The sequence below is a fragment of the Nuphar pumila genome, chromosome 1 (genome assembly GCF_984573655.1).
Source record: "Nuphar pumila chromosome 1, dmNupPumi1.hap1.1, whole genome shotgun sequence".
Taxonomy (NCBI): Eukaryota; Viridiplantae; Streptophyta; class Magnoliopsida; order Nymphaeales; family Nymphaeaceae; genus Nuphar; species Nuphar pumila.
Window position 1 is genome coordinate 147,377,423 of NC_143249.1, and position 22,726 is coordinate 147,400,148.

Genomic DNA, 22,726 nt, shown 5'->3' on the forward strand with positions numbered 1-22,726 from the left:
CTTAAGAAAAGTTAGTCGACTGATAATGTCATCAGTAGACTGAAAAACCTTTTAGTCGACTGCTGCTAAAAACTTCTGAAAAACAAACATTTTGTTCGGTTGACTGATAAAAAGCATTAGTCGACTGCTGCTAAATTTTTCAGAATACACATGTTCTGTTCAGTCGATTGAAAAATCATTAGTCGACTGCTGCTAATTTTCCAGAAAACAGACATTCTGTCCAGTCGACTGATAAAACCTTCGGTCGACTAATTTGACAAGAATGACTTTTTAGAAAATATGGCGTGAAAGGATTAGTCGACTGATAAGTCTATTGGTCGACTAATAAACATGAAAATTTAAGAAAAGAATTTTCTAAAAAGATTTTCAAAAGAGTTTCTTTTAGAAAAGTTTTTCTAAAGACTTTTAAGGTGAAATGCAACCTAAATATGCACTCTAAGTAAGGCTCTTACAAGAATCTAAGATTTTTAATGAATTAAACATTTGCACACTAGTCTTCAAGGATTCTTCACTGAATTCTTCAATTTCTTCATAGCCTTAGCTGAAATGCAATTGATTCCACTTGCTCATCATCAAAACCTTGTACTTGAAGTATCATGTATGGCTTCATTGTCGTAACACCTTGTGTTTTCCGGTAGGGGGCAAGGTCCCTGCCTTCTTGTGTTTCCCGGCAGGGGGCAAAGCCACCCCCTGCTCTCCTATGTTTTATCGACAGGGGGCGAAGCTCGCCTTGCCTCCTTTGGTTTTCAGCAAGGGGCGAAGCCCCCCTGCCTTCTTCCTATTTTCGAGCAGGGGGCGAAGCCCCTTGCATCTCGTTTATTCTCTGGCAAGGGGCTTCGCCCCCCTGCCTTGACCTTATTGTCGGTAGGGGAAAAGACCCTGCCTTTCTTGTTTCCAACGGGGGGCTGCGCCCCCTGTTTTGACTCGTGTTTCGACTGGGGGGTGGTCATTTTAGTTATATATTGTATATTGGAGTAAGATGCAATTTTCTAGATGTTCTTGGATGTGGTCATTTTAGTTATTTTTATGTTCATCGTCTTTTGCGTGAAATACACCACATTTCTTTTTTACTGTCTTTGTTTGATTAAATCATTTTCTGTTTGATTATTGGAAATCTGGTGAATGTTGATTTGATTAAGCTACATTTTCTGTGTGAATGAATCTGAATATTAAATGAATTTCATTATGATTTACTGAATTTCAATATTTGAATGAAATTGAATTTCATTGCAATGCTTTTATTGTTTGTTACTAATTTTATTTATGTTTTTTACTGTTTTTTTGCCGAATAGTAACTGAAGTTTCATTACATTTTTTTTACTGTGTTAACTAAGTTCCATTGCATATTTTTACTATTTATTTTACTGATTTTTACTTGTGTTTTACTAATTTTTTATGTTTGGATTGAATACTAGTGTTAGTGTTAGTTTATTACTTTGTTAGTTGTTTAGTTAAATAGATTAGTTAGTTGTTAATATAGCAATTAGTTAATTGTTAAGTGAAATAATTAGCATTGTTGTAGAAAAAAAAACATGATTTGTATATATATTTGCCTCTGTGTTAATTTTTTCGCCACATCCTCCCTATATTATTTTGTATATATATATATATATATTCTTTGCAGGTACGTTACTGAGCAAATTGCGCGATGTTTATTGCTAAGCATCGCATGCTATGAAATCTTCAATGTAAAAAGAAATAAGAAAAAAATTGAAAGGCAAAAGCAATTCAAATCTGGTAAATACCCGTGGTGAGTAAGTGATGCAAGCACATCACATGTTATTTAATTTTTTGGATGCAACACTTTTTTGTTCACACACTCACTTAGTTGTTGATATCTATGACTGTTTTGATGGAGTTTGGAGATCATGTTGATCATGATTTTAATGTATATGAATAGAAGTGTTCTTATTTTTGGAGTACGAATTCCATGCTAGGCATGGTAGTAGTTAGTGGGATATTGAAGTGTGTTTGTTGCAGGTACATGTTTGACTTTTTTTTTATATGAATGATTTGAATATATTGTAATGTTTGATGTGATCGTATCCATGCTTGCATGTAGTTACTTTAAATTTGATTATGACTTTCATATGAAATTGTATAATGAAAGCATGCTTAATTGGTTAGCATTCTGATGATTCTCTTATAATTTGTTAGGATACTATTTGTAACATCATACGATAAAATGACTGCAAACCATGAATAAATGTACCGTAGGATAGTTGACAATGAGGTATCGCATGAATATATGGATGGTGTTGAAAGTTTTATTGAATTTGCAATGGCAAGTGTCAGTATAGTGGATCCCACAGGTTGGATTAGGTGTCCCTGCAAGATTTGTAAGAACAATCAATTTGTAGAACCTCATGGCGTTAGACATTATCTATACAAGAAGGGTTTTATGAGTGATTATCGAAAGTGAACCTTTCATGGTGAAGAATTTAAGAACAATTTTGACGCACGGGTGGATATGGTATATGATAATCCATATATGGATTTGATATTTGATGCCGCAGGAATATAACTGGGTTCTGCTATGGGTCCTAGTGATGTAACAATTAGGGTAGAGGGAGAAGCACCAAACGATGCAGCTAGTAGATTTTATGATTTACTTAGAGATACTGATGAGCCACTTTAGAATGGTTGCGAGAGTCACACTATCTTGTCTACAGTTCTTCAACTACTGAATTTGAAGTCCGAGTATAATTTGAGTCAATCATGTTTTGACTGTTTGTGCATGATAGTGAAGAGTATGTTGCCCAAAGATGAGAAATTGCCACAAAATTTCTATCGTGCGAAGGTTATGGTCAACGCTCTAGGTATAGGGTATCAAAAGATAGATGCTTGTCTAAATCATTGCATATCGTATTTCAAGGATCTGAAAAACAGCATATCATGCCCGTCATGTGGGCATCCTCGGTTCAAGCCAAAGAAAAGAGGCAATGGTAGCACGAGATCAAAAGAAGTTTCATACAAGTTACTCCGCTACTTTCCTATCACCCCTAGATTGCAATGATTGTATATGTCTTCAAGGACAGCTAAGCACATGAGATGGCATGCAAATAAAGTTCGACATGATGAAGACAAGATCATGCATCCTGTTGACGCGAAAGCTTGGAAGCACTTTGATCGTACTCATCAGAACTTCGCAATGGAAGTGAGAAATGTTAGACTCGGTCTATGTATAAATGGATTTAATCCATTTGGGGGTAGATCAACTCCATACTCATGTTGGCCAATATTTGTAACTCCATACAACCTTTCACCAAGCTTGTGTATGAAGCGTCAGAATCTTTTTTTGTCTCTTTTGATCCCTGGTCCGACCTCACCTGGCCAAAATCTTGATGTATATTTAAGGCCATTGATTGATGAACTAAAAGTATTATGGGATGACGGTGTTATCACTTACGATGCCCACAAAAAACAAAATTTCAATATGAAGGCCATTGTTCTATGGACAATCAGTAACTTCCCTGCATATGGTATGTTATCTGGTTGGAGCACACATGGAAGGTTGGCATGTCCGTACTGCATGGAGGATACAAAATCATTTAGATTGACGCATGGAAGAAAGCCATGCTGGTTTGAGTGTCATCATCAATTTCTATTCAGCGACCATCCATTTCGAAGACAAAAGAATGTGTTTCAAGCAGGCACAACTGAAATGGAAGGTCCACTGACAAGATTGTCTGGCATAGAGATTTTAAGAAGATTGTGATACTTTCCAAATGTATTAACAGATGCCCGTAGTTTGACGCCCTTCATTGGATTTGGGAAGGATCACAATTGGATAAAGAAATTTATATTTTGGGAACTACCATATTGACCGACCTTATTGATACGACATAATTTGGATGTGATGCATGTGGAGAAAAATGTGTTTGATAATGTGTTCAATACAATAATGAATGTTAAAGGGAAAATGAAGGAAAATCTGAAGGCCCGTATGGATTTAAAAGTAATATATAAAAGACCAAAATTAGAACTCAAAGAGTATAATGGCAAAGTACTGAAATCAAAGGCAAGATACGTGCTTTTACCTGATCAAATAAAGCAGGTATGTCAATGGTTGAGACAATTGAGATTTCCATATGTATAAGTCCCTAACATTGCTCGGGCTGTGAAGATGGATGATGGACAGTTATATGGGTTGAAGAGCCATGATTGTCATATCTTTATGCAACGATTGATACCCCTAGCATTCCATGATATGTTAAACAAACCTATATGGGGTATTATATGAGTTGAGTAGATTTTTTAGAATATTGTGCGCATCGAAAGTCGTAGTATCTGAGGTAAAAAATCTCGAGGATTCTGTCCTCAACACTATTTGTCAGCTAAAGAAGATATTTTTGCCGGCATTTTTCGATGTTATGGAACATTTGATCATACATTTGCCATATGAAATAAGGGTTGGTGGTCCCGTGAAATATCGGTGGATGTACACATTTGAAAGGTATATTTTTTCTTATATTTTTCTCTTCAATGACAGATATTTCAAATTTGAGATGTATATTTTTTACAGATGCATGTTTGACCTCAAAAAAAAGGTTTGGAATAATGCAAGAGTAGAAGGCGCTATTTGTGAGGCGTACACTTTAAAAGAGATTTCAAATTTCTCATCTATGTACTTTGAACCTCACATTCCAACATGTTACACATGCCCACCTCGTAACGATGATGGAGAACAATTTATTGTAGCTGACAAACTGTCAATATTTCAACCACTTGGACATGCATTTGGTAGTTGCCGATCAAGACTCTTGGCAGATCGAGAGCAAGATGCAACACAAATCTATATTTGTTTTAATTGCTCAGCGATCGACCCATACATCGAGTAAGTACATGTAGACGCAACACAAATCTAAATCTTTTTATGTTCTAGACGTGCATACATGGTTCGGTAATATAAGTATTTGTTAATTGCAGACAATTTGGTCTGGAGTTGCGAAGAGAAGTTTCACATCTCACTGATGAAGAAGTGTAAAAAGAACGTGAAACTAAGTTTGTGGAGTGGTTGAAAGAGTTGATAAGGACGATGACATAAATTGTCTACATGTAAACAATACTAAGTTACTTAATTGGTCATGATCAGAATCATTGTTTATGTTTGTAGGTTCACCGTGGTGATGTTAAAGATTAAGGAATATGTGATTTACAAAACGGCCTGACCAAAGTTGTGCAATGTTACAACGGGTACATCATAAATGGTTACTGATTCCATACAAAAGACTATGGTATAAACAAATCAATGATGAATAGTGGCATCTGTGTCAAAGGTAGCAACTATGGTAAAAATGAACTTGATTACTACGGTATTATAGAGGAAATAATAGAGTTAACTTACTTAGGCATAAATAATAGGGTAACTTTATTCAAGTGTCATTGGTTTGATCCAACTGCAACAAGAGTTGACAAAGCCTCAGGCATTGTGGAGGTGAATTATAAATCAAGGTTTGGAACATATGAACCATTCATATTAGCCTTGCAAGCTCAACAAGTTTACTATATTTCATATCCGAGTACAAAGAAGTCAGATAGAAATGAATGGTGGGCAGTTTGTAAGGTGAAGTCCAAACTATACCCTGAGTACGATCAGTTATAGGAAGACAAGTTAACTGAAGAGAGTGATTACTATCAATCAGATGATATCTATGACTTCTCTTATGGTCACGATGTCGCGCATGATATGTATGTCATATTTCTTTTGATCGATACTCCATTCATGAAAGAATGTGATCCAAATGATATACCAAGTGGATGGGCAAACAATGAAGAAAAAGAAGAAGAGGAGGAAGAAGAAGAATATGAAAGTCAAACAAGTGATGAAAAAGAATTCTTGAGCTAGTGAGCAAAATCTTGTAATACAAATATCTATTGAATGTATTTCAATGTTTGAAAGTTATACAAAATCATTTTTTATTCTTTGGTTATGTAACTTCGAAATGTATCGAGTTATGATTTGAATGTATTGTAACGTGTTTGAATGATTTGAATGTATTGCAATACTTGATGTGAATGATTTCAAATTATTTGAATGTATTGAAATGTATTGCAATGATGTGAATGATTAGAAGGTATTCCAATGTTTGAATGTATTGCATTACATTTTTTATTCTTTGATTATGTATCTTCGATACGTATCGAGTTATGATTTGAATGTATTATAACTTGTTTGAATGATTTGAATGTATTGCAATACTTGATGTGAATAATTTTAAATTATTTGAATGTATTGCATGACATTTTTTATTTGTTAGAAAATGGTTCGTGGAGGTTACAGTGGTCATTCATCTAGTGGTAGTCAGTCTCAGCCTTCATCTTCACGGGCTGCTTTGATAGGTATATCTTTTAACTAATTGTATACTTGATTAGTTTAAATGCGTATTCTGAGAATTTCTAACGCATTTTTCTACAGATGATGTTTCACCTATACATGACCGACCTACACCAGTTGTTCATACAAGTCACGAGCCAACACAGGATGCAGGGTCTTCTTAGTCTGACACAAGAAGACTCATTCAAATAGTGTATATCGATAATCGATTGTAAGTATTTTATTTTCTCTTATTACTTATCTTATAAATATTATATATTGATAGTTAATGTGTACCAATTCATGTGCAGCGCGCGCTTCGAGCCACAACAAGTAATACAAGATATTAGAAATTCACTACTTCAACATCTACCAAGAGAAGTTGCTCAATGGAAAGAGTACCTGAAGAAAGTATTGGACAGATTGTGGTTCTCATTCACGGTATACAATCGTTTCTTATAGTTAATGTATTTCATATTTAATTTTTTGTTATAGTCATGTCTATTAACTTTCTGAAAATATTTGTAGGCTTCGAATCGCTTTGCGACTACGATGGAGAAACATGCTGCACAATATGAAGACTGCAACAAGAAAAACATCTGGCGAGATAAATGATCCACTACAATGGACCTCCTACTATCAGGTCAGATGTTTGGGATGCAATGTATGACAAGTAGGCGGGGCATGAATTTCGAAACCGCTCAGCGAAGGCTGCACAAAATCGAGCAAAAATGCCTGATGCCCATCTACACACAGGTGGATCTAGGACTTTTGAGAGCCACCGGAAGAAAATGGTAATTCATCAATATATATTGTCAATTTTATAAGTATTGTTGCAAACATGTTAAATCATTCTTTTAACATTTAACTTCGTAGGAAGAAAAAAAATGAGGCATTGTGCCATACAAGGATGTGTTTGTTGAAACACATAAATGTAAGACCATGGGAGAGTTTGTATCAGAGAAGGCGAGAATGACAATGGTATGTATTTATTGTATTAATAATCATTGTAATATACAAGTTATCATAAATATTATAATTCTTAATTATTATGTCATACTGTAATCATTACTTTGTAGGAGTCATATGAGCAATAGATGGTAGAGCGATATGGCGATGACTCCACTTAGCATCCACCTTTTGATCCTACAGCATGGGTGACTGCAACAGGTGAACCCAAAAAGGGTCGTGTGTTCAAGTTTGGGAGTAATATGAACACCTCACTAGTCGTTGCTTCCCCCAGTCATGGCTCACAGAGTTCTCTCGTTAGCATCAGTTCCAAGCATCCGACTGACCCGCCTAGTTCTTGGGATGGTGTACGCCAGCTCGTTAAGGACACAATGCATGACTACTTACATGAAGCAATTTCTGACGTTGTCCGTAATGAGTTGAGCAATTTTTTTCAGAACAGGAAAACTTCGTCTGCAAGTGAATCTCAGGTATGAAAGTTTCATGTTATGTATTGTATGTCATTAGATTTCATGTCACTTTGATTGCCTTAACTTATGTGCATTGCATATAATTTATTTCAGTATATTTTGTTTATCAATACTAACCTTTCCTTTCTTGTGTAGGTTGTTAGCGCTAATCAACGTAGTGGAGCTGAAGACGCAGATCGAGACAATGAAGAAGATGATGCACAGAATCTTGGCGATGATTAGATTCATGTGTTGCATTTGGTGTACCTTCTTTTTGTTTAAAATTTTTAAATGTTCAATTGTAAATAATTATAACTTGCAAATTTTGTAGTGGATCGATTAATTGTTTTAGTTTCCTTTTATATGTGTTTTGACAGGATATATAAATTGTACAGGAAATACAAATTGTATTACGAGAATTTTTTTCTCGATATTTATGTTTTAAATATTTTTTTCCCTTTTTTGCGATGGATTAGTGACGGAAATATCCGTCGCTATTTGGTACCGGCATGCAATTTAGGGACGGATTTTAATTTGTCGCTATTTACTAGCTGGTCATTGTTTTTGCGACGGATCTTAATTTGTCGCTGGGTTCGTAGCTATATTAGTGACGACATTAGCGATGGATATTAATCCGTCGCAAAACCAAAATCTTTGTATAGTAACGACGACTTTGCGACAGAACTTGTCGTTCACTAATTCGTCACAAATTAGCGACGAAACTGGCAACAGATAGTTTCTGTCGCTAATTAGCAACTATAATTTTATGATGAAAGTCATTCGTCATTACTCCGACGCTAATCTGTCGCTAAACATGTTAGCGACGGAGTAGGGTCGTCGCTAATTCACTGATTTCTTATAGTGTTTGTAGTACATTAAACATTGAAGTATTTAGAAATGTAATTTATATTGTAATTTGTCATTACTCAAATAAATGATTTATAGCACATTAATTGTTTGAATTTATTTCTATTACAAAACGCCACTTCTTTGTTTAAATGCATGAAATTACAATAAATGCTTGTTTAGTACTTTATTTTACAAATGCTCATTTCTTGAGTAAATGTTTTTGAAGTACCATTTAATGCTTACTAAAAGAATGATGACTTCAAATATAAGTCATCACTTCTTGAGTGGGTGTTTTTGAAATGCTTAAAGAAATGAATGGTCATTTCTTAAATTAATTGTTTTGTTCAACAATAAATGTTTGTGTATAAAAATAATATTTATTTTCTCAAATCGTCATTTCTCAAGTAAATGTTTGTGTATTATGAACCAATATATCTTTTCACAATTTGTCTTTTCTTACATAAATGTTTATGTATTATGAACCAAAATTTCTTACGTAAATGTTTGTGTATTATGAACCAATGCATTTTGTCTTTTCTTACATAAATGCTTTTGAAATCATGAGCTTTTTATATCGTGTCAAATTGTCTTTTTCATAAATGCTTGTATGAAGTACAATGATTTGTTTCAAAAAGGTGTTTTTGAAATACATAACGTTCTTTTTATGAAAGCTTGTCGTTTTGTATATGAATGACTTGTATGATTTTAAAGCATATAGTCTAATATGAAATATGCATGCTTCTGAAGGTTCTGTTACATATGACTCTAAAGAAGAAAAATCTTAATCTTGAAGTAGCCGATCTTCTTGGAGAGACTTTATGAATGTATGGCCCATCAAGCTTTTTCTTTAGAGTAGTAAGATTGCATCAAATAGTTGCACTTGATCAAGTTATCTTCACTCTTCTTTAAGTGAAATAACCTTGCATCAAATACACGTTAGATTCATAGCACATCATATCCAGTCATAATATAACATATCCAGTTTCATATATGAAAGCATATCATATTTATCATATCTCATGAAAGCATATCATATTTATCATGTATCATATATATGCATCATGAAAGCATATCATATTTATCATGTATCAACAAAACATAGTTTTTCAACAATTTTATCAATAGTAAACTTGACAAAGAGGAGGCAGACAAACAATTTTCCACCACTTCTGATAATCAGCAGGCACTCGAGGACCCGAGAAAAGAGTAAGAGTAACAAAAGAATCTCAGCCATATCTGGAAAAATGATATACTGCAGACCATTGTGCGTATGCGAGATCGAACTCTAACATGATCCTTGATAGTAGTCGAGCCTCCACACGCTTCTGTCTCTAAGAAAATTGCCTGACGCATCCCTCCCGATGGAAGTAGACACAGAAGAATGGACCAAGCAACTTGAATTGCTTGCCATTTGCATAAGTGTATATGGGAGGAGATATCTGACGATCAAAATAGTCTCACATGACTTCTTCCTTTTGGAGGTTATCGATCAGGAATCGGTATCGTGCAATTAGAAGAAGCTTTTTGCCATTATATTTGAATGAGCTGGCTCTGGTCGACACATGGTGGAGGAACCAGGATTGTAGTGCATAGGTGTATCCTTCGACTAAAATTGATTCTCTGAGTGTAAAATGAGTCAACCCTCGGTACAAGAAAGTGAATGCGGCCATGGCTATTGAGAGGCGGATGGTCTGTCGACTTCCCCACCTTCGCAAGAGTTGAACTATTTTGATATCCACATAATTTTGTCCGTTTGGAAAGAAGGTTAGTCCCACAGTGCACAAGACCATTACGTGCTGAATTCTCTTTCGAGTTGTTCTGGATAGTGAGCTGACTTCTACAAATGTCTCGTACTGAAGATAGAGTTCAAGCAAATCAACATATTCATTTTCATGTGCTTCAATCATTGGCCAAGATTTACGTCCTGTCATGCGAGCTAAGGCGTCTCGGGGATCCAACCCCTTGACATTGATCAAGAATTGCTGCTCTAATGGATCTCCAGGCTGATCAGTTAGTTCGGGTAATCCCATGATCTCTGAAAACTCGTCTATCAGCAGGGTCATCTCTCTCCATGGGAACCAGAAAGTACAAGTGCATGGATTCCACCGCTCTGCCAGTGCATGGATCAAATTATCGTTGATTGTTTGCTTTCCTACTACAAATGTCAGTTCTAACCCACAATTGCTCAGATGGTTCGAAAACATACGCGAAAAAATCTTGAGCCAGGAATAATACCACTAGAGAATGAAGGATCTGGTGCTAAGAGTTCGATGCTCGGGAAGACTTTGCCACACCTCGTAGGAGATGTGGCCCTCGAGAAAGACTGAGTCAAGCTGACTAGATGCCAATGGACTGGAAAACAAAGAAAAATGGGAATGAGATTTAGAAAAATACAAGAATTTTGAAAAATCACAGGCAGTATAAAAATGAAGTTGGAAATTCGAGATTCAGAGGAATGAAAGGATGGAAAATCACCTGGAGTTTTGAGAAAAAGGTAGATAATTTGAGTAAATTGTTGAGGGTTTGAAGAAAAGAAATATTCCACAAAAAGATGGAAAATGAGGTATTTTGAAAAATAGTTCAGTATATTTGGAAAAAATTATGGAAAATATGAGAGAATAAAAGGGAAAATGATTATAATACAATCAATCACATCCTACATAAACAATAATATACATACAACACTCTCTAAGAAGCTGACTCTAAATGCATCAGTTTAAAAATGGTTGTAGAGCCCTAATCCTGACTATAGGCTCAGATTATCTGTGTCTAATCATGCTATGCCGATATACTCGAGTCGAAACCCGAAGTACATGGCATAAAAATTCATCTCTGGTTCTAGGCTTGTGTTTTCTAACATCCTTGAGTGCCTGCTGATATACTTTGGACTATGGCCCTTGGTATGTGTGATCATGCATATATTTCAGAGTTAATAAACATTAAAATATGCATGATTTCATGAGAAAATGATCTAAAAACCCAATTTTATGCTGGTTTTGAGTAAATGAGCTAAAATGAATTAAAAATAGAAAATGCTTGAAAATTAGTGTTATTTTGCAATTTAATGAATATTTTAATGTTTGTCATTGTGAGTTTATAAAAATAAAATAGAGTGAGTTTAGAATTTTTTTAAAACATATATTAAAATGAGGCAATTTATAAATAACTCTTAGAAAGTATTTTTTTAGAATTTCAAAAATTTCAAAACTCAACCGAGTGCTTTAAAAACTCAAGAAAGGGGATTTTTCAAAATTGTCTCCCTCTTGTGCATCAGAGCCCTCTTTCCTAACCCTTCCCCTCCACCTCATTCTTCTCTCCTTCTTCCCCTTCTCCCTATTTCTCTCTTCTCTTTTCCGGTGGAGGCTTCTTCAGTCCGACGATGGTGTACGGGAGGGGATCAACTCTCTTCTAACCCCTCAAGTTACAGTAACATCATCTTCTTCTTCTTCTTCTTCTTCTTTCTTCTTTTTCCACATTTATCTTCTTCTTTTGGTTCGATTAATGGAGTCAGGTTATGTTTCTGTGTAATGAAAAATGAAAAAAAAAGAAAGAAAAAAAAAACTCGATCATTATTGTTTCTGATTTTTTTCGTCTGATGATCAATTTTGTGATTGATGCTTTAGTTAGATGAACGTTGATTCTAAATTTCAGATTACATTCTGAATTCCATAGTTCATATGTTTAAAAATTTGTCGCCGGAATCCAATATAGTTCTTCAAATATTTGATCGATCATCAGAATCGATTTTTAATCTTGTCTTTGGATACAAATTTTCCTCTGGATCATTTGAATTTCAATTTGCTATGGATCATCTGGATCATTTGATTTGTGATTTGTGATTTTGAAATCAGAGCTCTGGATTTGCTGTTGATAGCTGGTCGAAATCCACTCTGCTTCGCCAAATTTTTTTTTTCTTCACCGTGAAAATCTGTTTCACGGTGGAATAGTATCACCTGACTTTTGGCAATTGAAACCTGGCCTGTGTGAGCACTGATCGATCTTTTGATCGATTGCATTGGTTTTAGGATTAATTGATTACTGATTTACTGAGTTTCCGGTCTGATTGGTTGCTATCTACTGATATCTTCGGTGAATAGTGATTGACTAATCTCAGGAGTTTTGGATCGGGTTTCAGTCGCAAGATACTGATTTTCGGATCAGTTTTATTGATTGATCGACTGATCTCAAGAGTTCTGAATCAGGTTTGAGAGCAAGATATTATTGAGTGATTTACTATTGAATTTCTAAGCATTATGCAACTTCCGATGATAGGGTGTCATCTACTGAGTTTTCCGATTAGCTATTAGTTAATTGATGTGTTAACTGTTAGTAATTGATTTGTTAATTGAATTGATTAGCTGTTAAAATGATTTGTTAGTCAAATTGAGTTGTTAGTTGATTGAATAATATTGTTAACTGATTTGCAATTTCATTTACTTAGTTGAGTAATGTAAGATTTAAGGTAGTTAGCATTATATTTTTTTCTTCTTAGATGATTAGTATTATTACTTTGTAATCAATTACATTAGTGTTTAGCATTTAGGTTAGTAGTATTTGATTTCATTAGTATCTGTTCAATTTAGCATATAATTTCATTTAGTGAACATTGCATGCATAGTTATACTTACACTCGTTTAGTATTATCATTGCTTATTTCAATATAATTTTCAGCATTCATTTTGTGCATTTTAGATAGCATCATTCTAGTCTTTTCTTGTGTACTGCTCGTGTGTTGTTGAATTGTGCAGGAAAGCATGGAGCAGAAGCAAGTGCTACGTTGATGCAAGCTTTCAAATATATTACACAAGAAGTACAAACATAAAAGATGTTTGCTTTTATTGTAAAATTAGGAATTTAATTTTGGGTTTGTAAATAGCGATTTTTACGCCTCTGCGAAGGATATTCATTTGTTGTAATAGTTAGTTGTTTTTACCTTTCTTGAACATTTTACATTTTATAATTCAGCAATAAAGAATAGTTTAGATTTGTGTGCTTGAATACGAAATATTCTCGTTCCCTGAGTTCGACCCGGTCTCATCCACTAGTGAGAACCGGTTTTTATTATTTGATGTCTGGTTTTCACATGTTTTACATATAAAAATCTTTTCAAAATTACAACGATTTAAAAGAAGACATCAATTTTTTGGCATCGTTTCCGGGAAATGGCGTAATATTAGTATTCACTTTATTGCCTAGTGTTTGTTTGCATTTAGGTTTAGAACCACGTATGTGCATATCGTAGAGACAAGCTTGCTTTTCTGCACAGCCTACCTAATAAGATCCCCTTAGAGGTGACTATGTACGATTGGTACCGTACACATAGATTTCATATTTCTTTTGCATAATCTCTGTTATGTGTAACTGCATGGTGTTTGTTTAGTTTTTGTTGTTTTTAGTTTACTCGCTTTGTGGTTTGCGTGGTTTGGCCGCTTAGTGCGTTAGGTAGAAAACCCAAAGTTAGGACGTGTGCTACACCGGTCTACTCCAAGGTGTACACAATGGCTGACGATCATCATTTAATCCGTTCTTTGAGGGAGTACTTTATGCCAAATACGTATACTCCTGCCTCCTGCATCACGAGACCTGATGTAGGAGCGAGCCATTTTGAGATTAAGGCCAGTGTGATTCAAATGCTACCTTCGTTTTATGGCCTTAGCAATGAGGACCCATATCATCATCTCGACGAATTTCTTGAGATTTGCTCGACAGTGTGAATCAATAACTTTGGAGATGACGCTATGAGGTTGACTTTGTTTCCATTCTCTCTCAAAAGATAAAGCCAAGCACTGACTAAAATCTCTTAAGACGGTTTGTATTACTATTTGGGAAGGAATGCAGCGCGAATTCCTCAAAAAGTACTTCCCAATTGGTAAAACAAATCAGTTTCGTAAAGCTATAACCAGTTTTTCTCAAATTGAGGGAGAACAGTTTCACGAGTCTTGGGAGAGATTGAAAGATCTTCTTCGCAAGTGTCCCCATCACCAGGTGCCTCGTTGGCAGTTGGTGCAGTATTTCTATGACGGGCTTACTGAAAAGCACCATCAAATGGTTGATTCGTCTTGTGGGGACACTTTTATGCTCAAGAGTGAGGACGAGGCGTGGTCTCTATTCGAGACCTTGAGTGAAAACACGATGCATCATACCTTGTCTTCACGACTCGATAGGACTACATCTCTGTCTAGTGGTCCTAGGAAAGTTGGGATTTCCGAAGTTGGGTCTAAGTTAGAATTGCGTACCAAGGTTGACCAGTTGACTAGGAAGTTAGATCAACTCCTAGCCAATTCTTTGCGAAGTCCAGTAGAAAGAGTGTGCGAGCTTTGTGTTAGCCCAGCACACTGTGTTGCAGATTGTCCGACAGCGCCATTATATCTTGAATTCGTTCATGAGCAGGTGAATGCTGCCCAAGGTTTCGCTAAACCCATGCCGGATTCATTTACACCATCATATAACCCAGATTGGCGAAATCAGTCCATTTCTCCATCCCATCAGCCCTCTCAGACACAGTATAGACACAGTAACCCTTCACAAGGTTACTCGCATCCCATTTTTCCACAGGTTCATCCCTCAGCCCAACCTGCTTATACTCAACCCCATTCTCATGAGCCTTCACCTAGTCATTCCTTCCAAGATAGGATATTACAGGTTTTGAGCTCCCATACGCAGTCAATAGCCAAGCTAGAGACTCAAATGGGACAGTTGGTTGAGACCTTCAGTAGGCAACGCCAGGGGAACCTTCATAGTCAGTTTGTTGTCACATCCAAGGGAGAGGAGCCCATGTCATTTGACTTGCAACCCATAGATTCACACCCTGTGCAAGTCAAATCTGTTACATCCCTTCAGAGCGAGAAGGCGTATCATTCCATTCAGGAATCGACTCATGAGCCTCATATCATTTCTACTGACGAGTCGATCTCCATGATACCTCAGCAGAAGGGGCTTGGTCTACAGCATGCATTATCATCACATATTCATAAAGCCCCATTCTCTCAGCTTTTAGGATCACTGATTGTTTTTAGTAAGCAAGAGGTACAGATGCGGAAGGTGCTTGACCAAGTGACGCCAGATCATATTCACCACTTGTCTGAAGTTGCATTCATTGATAGTTGGTCGGTCCTAGACTCTCATTTCTTGACTAGTCTCTCAGATGAGACTAATCTTCGTTCTTCTTGTCGAGAGAGTCATGATATTACATTTAGAGGTAGAAGGGATGGAAACACAGTGCGTAGTGTCACAGATGACACTCTTTTCTTCACAGAGCCTCATTGAGCCTGACTTCATGTCCATTGATCTCATGGACGATGAAGGTTTTTCCAAGGATTTGTCTGGCTGGGGACGTGAAACTTAGCGCTTTATGAGAGGCAACCCATATTTTGTATAGTATTACATTCGCTTTTAGGATTTATAGATTTTCTTTGGTTTTATTTTTCGTTTTCTATGAGTTTTATGTTTTGTCATGTATACATTGCATTCATTAGATTCATTGAACATATATTTTTAATTCATGTCAGGTCATTCTACTCTTTTCTCTCATTTATTTCGTCTCATGTGCATTCACTTAGTTTCATATAAGCATGGGGGAGTGCCACTGGGACAGTGTCATTCATGCATGGGGGAGGGTGTAGTTTGCACACCTTGATATTTCTGTTTACATTCTTGCACATGTTTACACATCTCCCATGAAAAGTAAATTTTTAAAGAAAGAGTTTGAACTTATATGAATGTTATTTCAAATCTGATGTTTTTAGAGGATTTTTAAGCCCCACGAAAATTTTTCTGACATAGATCTAAAAATTATGGTTGTTTATGCGGATTTAGAAGAAATGATGATAGATACATGTCAGAATTTATTTTGAATCATAAATATGAATATGCACAGTTCTATTTTTGAAAAACTAAGCAAAAGAACAAAAGCGTAAAAATGAGCTCAAAAGAGAAAAAAAAGCATGCGTTAGGTTGTTTGGATAATTTACAATCCTTAGTAGATGGGACTTAGATGTAAGTTGAAACTTTTGGATTCCATTTCGAAAAGGAGAGTGAAAAACTTCGTGATCCTAAGTAGCTGAGAACAGATATAAGTTGAAATGTTTGACTCTCACCTTGCAAAGGTGAATGAAGGAAGCCACTTTTATGTTTTAGTTGATATCTTTTGGTATGCATTGAAAAAGTATAGAAGATATTGACATTGCACTAAGGCATAAAAGCAGACCACACGCAAGCTATAAGAGAAGAATAACTGCGCAAAAAGAAAAAGCGTGAAAATAAAAAAAAAAGAGAGAAAAGAGCTTAAAAAGAAAGAAAAGTTCAGTGCTTAGAAGTGTGATTGAGAAAACCTGTGTAGAAAACATATGAGTGAGGATAAGTAAATAACAATATGTTTTTATTGGATTTTCTAAGAATAAAACATAAATAATTGTGATATTTAGAAAAGTGAAAGAAATTCTTTTTCTGTGGTGGTACATAAAAGACTCTAATTATGTTTTGATTTTGAAATAACAGGAAATATTTATGAAAATAAAGTCTTTAATTAACTACTGCTTATGAGGATGTGTAATATTTTGCATACATGACAGAGATGTTTGTGGGTAGCATTACTGCAAACCCTCACGAGACCTTACTCGTCCACTAGGGTAACCCAAGGGTTGAAAGGGCTTGTTGCATGAGCTAAATGCAACCGTGATTCCTACGAAAGTGAGTTAGGTGATAGTTTGATTTCTTGCATTTTTCTAGTTTGCTCGAGGACTAGCAAAACATAAGCATGGGGGTATTTGATCATGCATATATTTCAGAGTTAATAAACATTAAAATATGCATGATTTCATGAGAAAATGATCTAAAAACCCAATTTTATGTTGGTTTTGAGTAAATGAGCTAAAATGAATTAAAAATAGAAAATGCTTGAAAATTAGTGTTATTTTGCAATTTAATGAATATTTTAATGTTTGTCATTGTGAGTTTATAAAAATAAAATAAAATAGAGTGAGTTTAGAATTTTTTAAAACATATATCAAAATGAGGCATTTTGTAAATAACTCTTAGAAAGTATTTTTTTAGAATTTCAAAAATTTCAAAACTCAACTGAGTGCTTTAAAAACTCAAGAAAGGGGATTTTTCAAAACTGTCTCCCTCTCGTGCATCAGAGCCCTCTTTCCTAACCCTTCCCCTCCACCTCATTCTTCTCTCCTTCTTCCCCTTCTCCCTATTTCTCTCTTCTCTTTTCCGATGGAGGCTTCTTCAGTCCGGCTATGGTGTACGGGAGGGGATCAACTCTCTTCTAACCCCTCAAGTTACGGTAACATCATCATCTTCTTCTTCTTCTTCTTCTTCTTCTTCTTCTTCTTATTCTTCTTCTTTCTTCTTTTTCCACATTTATCTTCTTCTTCTGGTTCGATTAATGAAGTCAGGTTATGTTTCTGTGTAATGAAAAACAAAAAAAAGAAAGAAAAAAAAACTCGATCATTGCTGTTTCTGATTTTTTTCGTCTGATGATCAATTTTGTGATTGATGCTTTAGTTGGATTATCGATTTTTTTATTGATGCTTTAGTTAGATGAATGTTGATTCTAAATTCCAGTTTACATTCTGAATTCCATAGTTCCTATGTTTAAAAATCTGTCGTCGGAATCCAATACAGCTCTTCAAATATTTGATCGATCATCTGAATCGATTTTTAATCTTGTCTTTGGATACAGATTTTCCTCTGGATCATTTGAATTTCGATTTGCTATGGATCATCTGGATCATTTGATTTGTGATTTGTGATTCTGAAATTAGAGCTCTGGATTTGCTGTGGATAGCTGGTCAGAATCCACTCTGCTTCGCCAAAATTTTTTTTCTTCACCGTGAAAATCTGTTTCACGGTGGAATAGTATCACCTCACTTTTGGCAATTGAAACTTGTCCTGTGTTAGCACTGATCGATCTTTTGATCGATTGTTTGAGTTTTAGGATTAATTGATTACCGATTTACTGAGTTTCCGGTCTGATTGGTTGCTATCTACTGATACCTTCGATGAATAGTGATCGACTGATCTCAGGAGTTCTGGATCGAGTTTGAGTAGCAAGATACTGATTTTCGGATCAGTTTTATTGATTGATCGACTGATCCCAAGAGTTCTGGATCAGGTTTGAGAGCAAGATATTATTGAGTGATTTACTATTGGATTTCTAAGCATTATGCAACTTCCGATGATAGGGTGTCATCTACTGAGTTTTCCGATTAGCTATTAGTTAATTGATGTGTTAACTGTTAGTAATTGATTTGTTAATTGAATTGATTAGCTGTTAAAATGATTTGTTAGTCAAATTGAGTTGTTAGTTGATTGAATAATATTGTTAACTGATTTGCAATTTCATTTACTTAGTTGAGTAATGTAAGATTTAAGGTAGTTAGCATTATATTTTTTTCTTCTTAGATGATTAGTATTATTACTTTGTAATCAATTACATTAGTGTTTAGCATTTAGGTTAGTAGTATTTGATTTCATTAGTATCGGTTCAATTTAGCATATAATTTCATTTAGTGAACATTGCATGCATAGTTATACTTACACTCGTTTAGTATTATCATTTCTTATTTCAATATAATTTTCAGCATTCATTTTGTGCATTTTAAATAGCAGCATTCTAGTCTTATCTTGTGTACTGCTCGTGTGTTGTTGAATTGTGCAGGAAAGCACGGAGCAGAAGCAAGTGTTACGTTGATGCAAGCTTTCAAATATATTACACGAGAAGTACAAACATAAAATACTTTTGCTTTTATTATAAAATTAGGAATTTAATTCTGGGTTTGTAAATATTGATTTTTACGCCCTCTGCGAAGGGTACTCATTTGTTGTAATAGTTAGTTGTTTTTACCTTTCTTGAACATTTTACATTTTATAATTCGGCAATAAAGAATAGTTTAGATTTGTGTGCTTGAATACAAAATATTCTCGTTCTCTGAGTTCGACCCGGTCTCATCCACTAGTGAGAACTGGTTTTTATTATTTAATGTCTGGTTTTCACATGTTTTATATATAAAAATCTTTTCAAAATTACAACGATTTAAAAGACGACATCAACGTGGTAGGAGGGTGTCAACCCAAATAAGTGGCCCAGTTGTGAGGCTTTATCCCAAACTATAATTCTGGAAGAAATCCCAGCAACGTGAAGACCGGGTAAAAATAGGTGGGGTGATTTTTTGAAATATGAGCACATGCAAGCAAACAAAGGGCTCTAAGACCTAAAGAGATAGATTTTTGAAAACTTTGAAGGTGCAAATAATGTTTATACACAAATCCTAGATTGAGGAGGTGTTATTGATGATGCATGAAATGCATATCATGTTAACAAGTTTTTCATGCATTTTGTAACAAGTTTAAGGTTTTAAACTCATGTTTAGATGCATTTTGATAGTAAGGGGTTATGGTTCGAATTTCAAAAAAATCAGAGTTAAAATGAGAGAGTTATGGCTATTTCAGTGTTCGGGCACAGATTTCGAGGTGGATCGGATCCATATCCGACTCAATTAGGCTGTTTGGACCTTGGATCAACCTTTAGAAAGTCCAAAATCCAACCCACACGCATATCCATATCCATTTCAAAAAGTTTTGCAGAAAACCCCTCAGAAAGTGGCGCCTAGCAAAATAGTCTTTTTTTAACCTTGTTTCTGAAATTCCAAAAAGTATAAATACTTTTTAGAAGAACCCTAGGCGTCTTTGGCTTGGATTTGATGCCCCCTACAGTGCCTCTAGCTCCAGCACCTTCTCCCCTTCCATTTCATCACGTTTTGGCCATTGAAGACCGGTTTATGCTTGGAAATCAAGCATATTTTGATCTCCCTTGTTCTTTCTATACATTTCTTCCTATTCCTTGCTGCGTTTTTCATCATTTTCTGTGTTTTTGCAGGTGTAGCAGAGGTGGAGACTACTAACCTTGATTTGTAGTGCGAAACACACATCAAGGTAAGCCGGCCCTACCTCCATCCGGTTTTCTGAGCCCTCCGATCTCGAATCGGCGCACATCCCATCCTCGGTGGATCTCCAACGTGTTGCAGCTGCAAAAGTGCTGTTCTTGGTGAAGTTCCAGCATCCTTGAACCGTTCGGGATGTCAAAACCAAGCCACTGTCCGCTCTTCTTCTTCCCCACGATCGTCGGATCGCCCGAGAGGTAGGTCTTCTTCTCCCTTCTCTTCTAGCTAAAACCCGAATTGTGTGTGTTGATTTTATTTTATTATTTTCTGTGTGTTTATTTTCTTTTCATTGTTTTAGCCTTAGTATAGAGTTCGTGCATAGGCCAGCACGGTAGATCTAGGATTGATTTCATTTTTTCATTGATCGAATCTTGTTTTTCCCCTTGTTTTCACCCCAATCGTGTGAATCGGATAGATGTTGTTCTAGCCGATTTTTCCTTTCAGTTCAGCATATTTTAGGGTGTTGTGTTTACTGAAAAACGTATTCAAAAGTTCATTTTAAATTAGTTCAGCCGTTGGTTGTGATTTGGTTTTGTTTCAATTAAAAAGAAAAAAAAATCGGCTAGATTTATTCTAGCCGATCTTTGCGTTTTGGTAAGTGTGATTGTGGTGTTTTTTTTCTGTAGTTTCTTTGTGTCATCTTAGTTTGTTTACCTGTTTTCAGTGTCCTTCATCTGAATTTTAGGTGAGGTTTGCTTTCTTAGATGTTGTGTGGTTTTTTTTTTTTTTAAAGAAAAATTAATCGTTGAATTAGAAGTTCATTTTCGTAAGTGTGTGTTTATGCTGGCAAATCGTGTGGTTTGATGTGTGTTTTGTATGTTAATAGCAGAATAAAATTGTGTTAGTCCATCTCATTATCTTAGGATTAATTTAAATATTGTTTTAGTCATTTCGTGTTTTGGGTGTTGATTGTTATTGAAAATATAAAAATTCAGTTTATCGTTTCCTAGTTGTAGTGTCGATCATTCTTGGTAGATTCTTTCATAAAAATGTTTTATTGGAAACTCATGTCCTTCTTAGTTCTTCATGCTATGATAGCTTAGCTCTTGTTTTTGTAATTCATTTTTGTAGTTTTAATTTTACATGCTTTGTTCATGATAATAATTGTTAGATAATTTTCTGTTTTATATTATTATGATTTCCAGCATCTTAGATAAAGTGTGTAGAATTTAGGTAGTTTAGGCTGTTATTTTTATCTAGAAGTTCATTTAGATGCACGATTTTTATGGTAGTCTTAGTATAATTGGTTCTTTGAGATTTTGATTTTTTTTAATTTTAGGTCTTCTTCTTCCCCAAGGAGGGGCGGCAGCCATTAGAGCTTCAATTGAGCTCTAGGCCATTTTTAGTAAGTATTAATTGCAGTTAGGTAGGTTTATTAGGGTGTCTACATTCAGTGTATTAGGTTTTAGTGTTGTAGACATTTTTTGGAGTCCATTTAGGTAAGTCTTAAAGTAGGTGTAGCATTTATTTATTTTAGGAAGTTGTGTTGTCATTCAATTACTAACTTCTCACTGCCCTAGGTTGAAATTAATTTAGTTAGCCTAGAATATCCTTAATTAGGTATTGGCATTTTTTTTAGGAGGGTAATTAGGCAATTACAGTTGGGAAACGTTTTTGGAAAAATTAAACTCCTCTAATTTCGTGAAAAGCAATTTAAGAAGGTTTGAATTTGGATATCCATCCAAGGTAGAGAGGAATTAATGTTTACAATTAATTTGGGAAACAAAATTTGAAGTTTCCAATTTCCTTCTAAAAGAGGTACACACGATTTTGAGAAAGGAGTAAGAGCTATTTAAAGTTTTTTTTGGAAGGCTAAAACCGTGTGAGTCTCTAGGTTGGATTGTTTCAATTCCCAAATTGATTTGTAAAAGCCAAGAGGGAAAAGTATTAAATTCTTTGAGTTGGACAGATTTACTTTCTCCACTTTCCAAGTTGATTTTTTTTTAAATGTCATTAAAGAGAGCAATTCCTCTCTAGGCTGGACGTTTTTGCCTCTTCAACTTTTTAAATTGATTTTTAACTACCATTAAGGAGGGTGTTGGTTTTTCCAAATCCGTGTCTAGTCATTAAAGGGCCCCTCTCTAAAACCGAACCTAGTCTGAGTCACAACCTAGCCTAAGTCAAGTCCTAGATCAAACCTAACACAACCTTAAGTCAATCGAGCCTGCCTCATCTAACCTAACCTAGTCAATCTA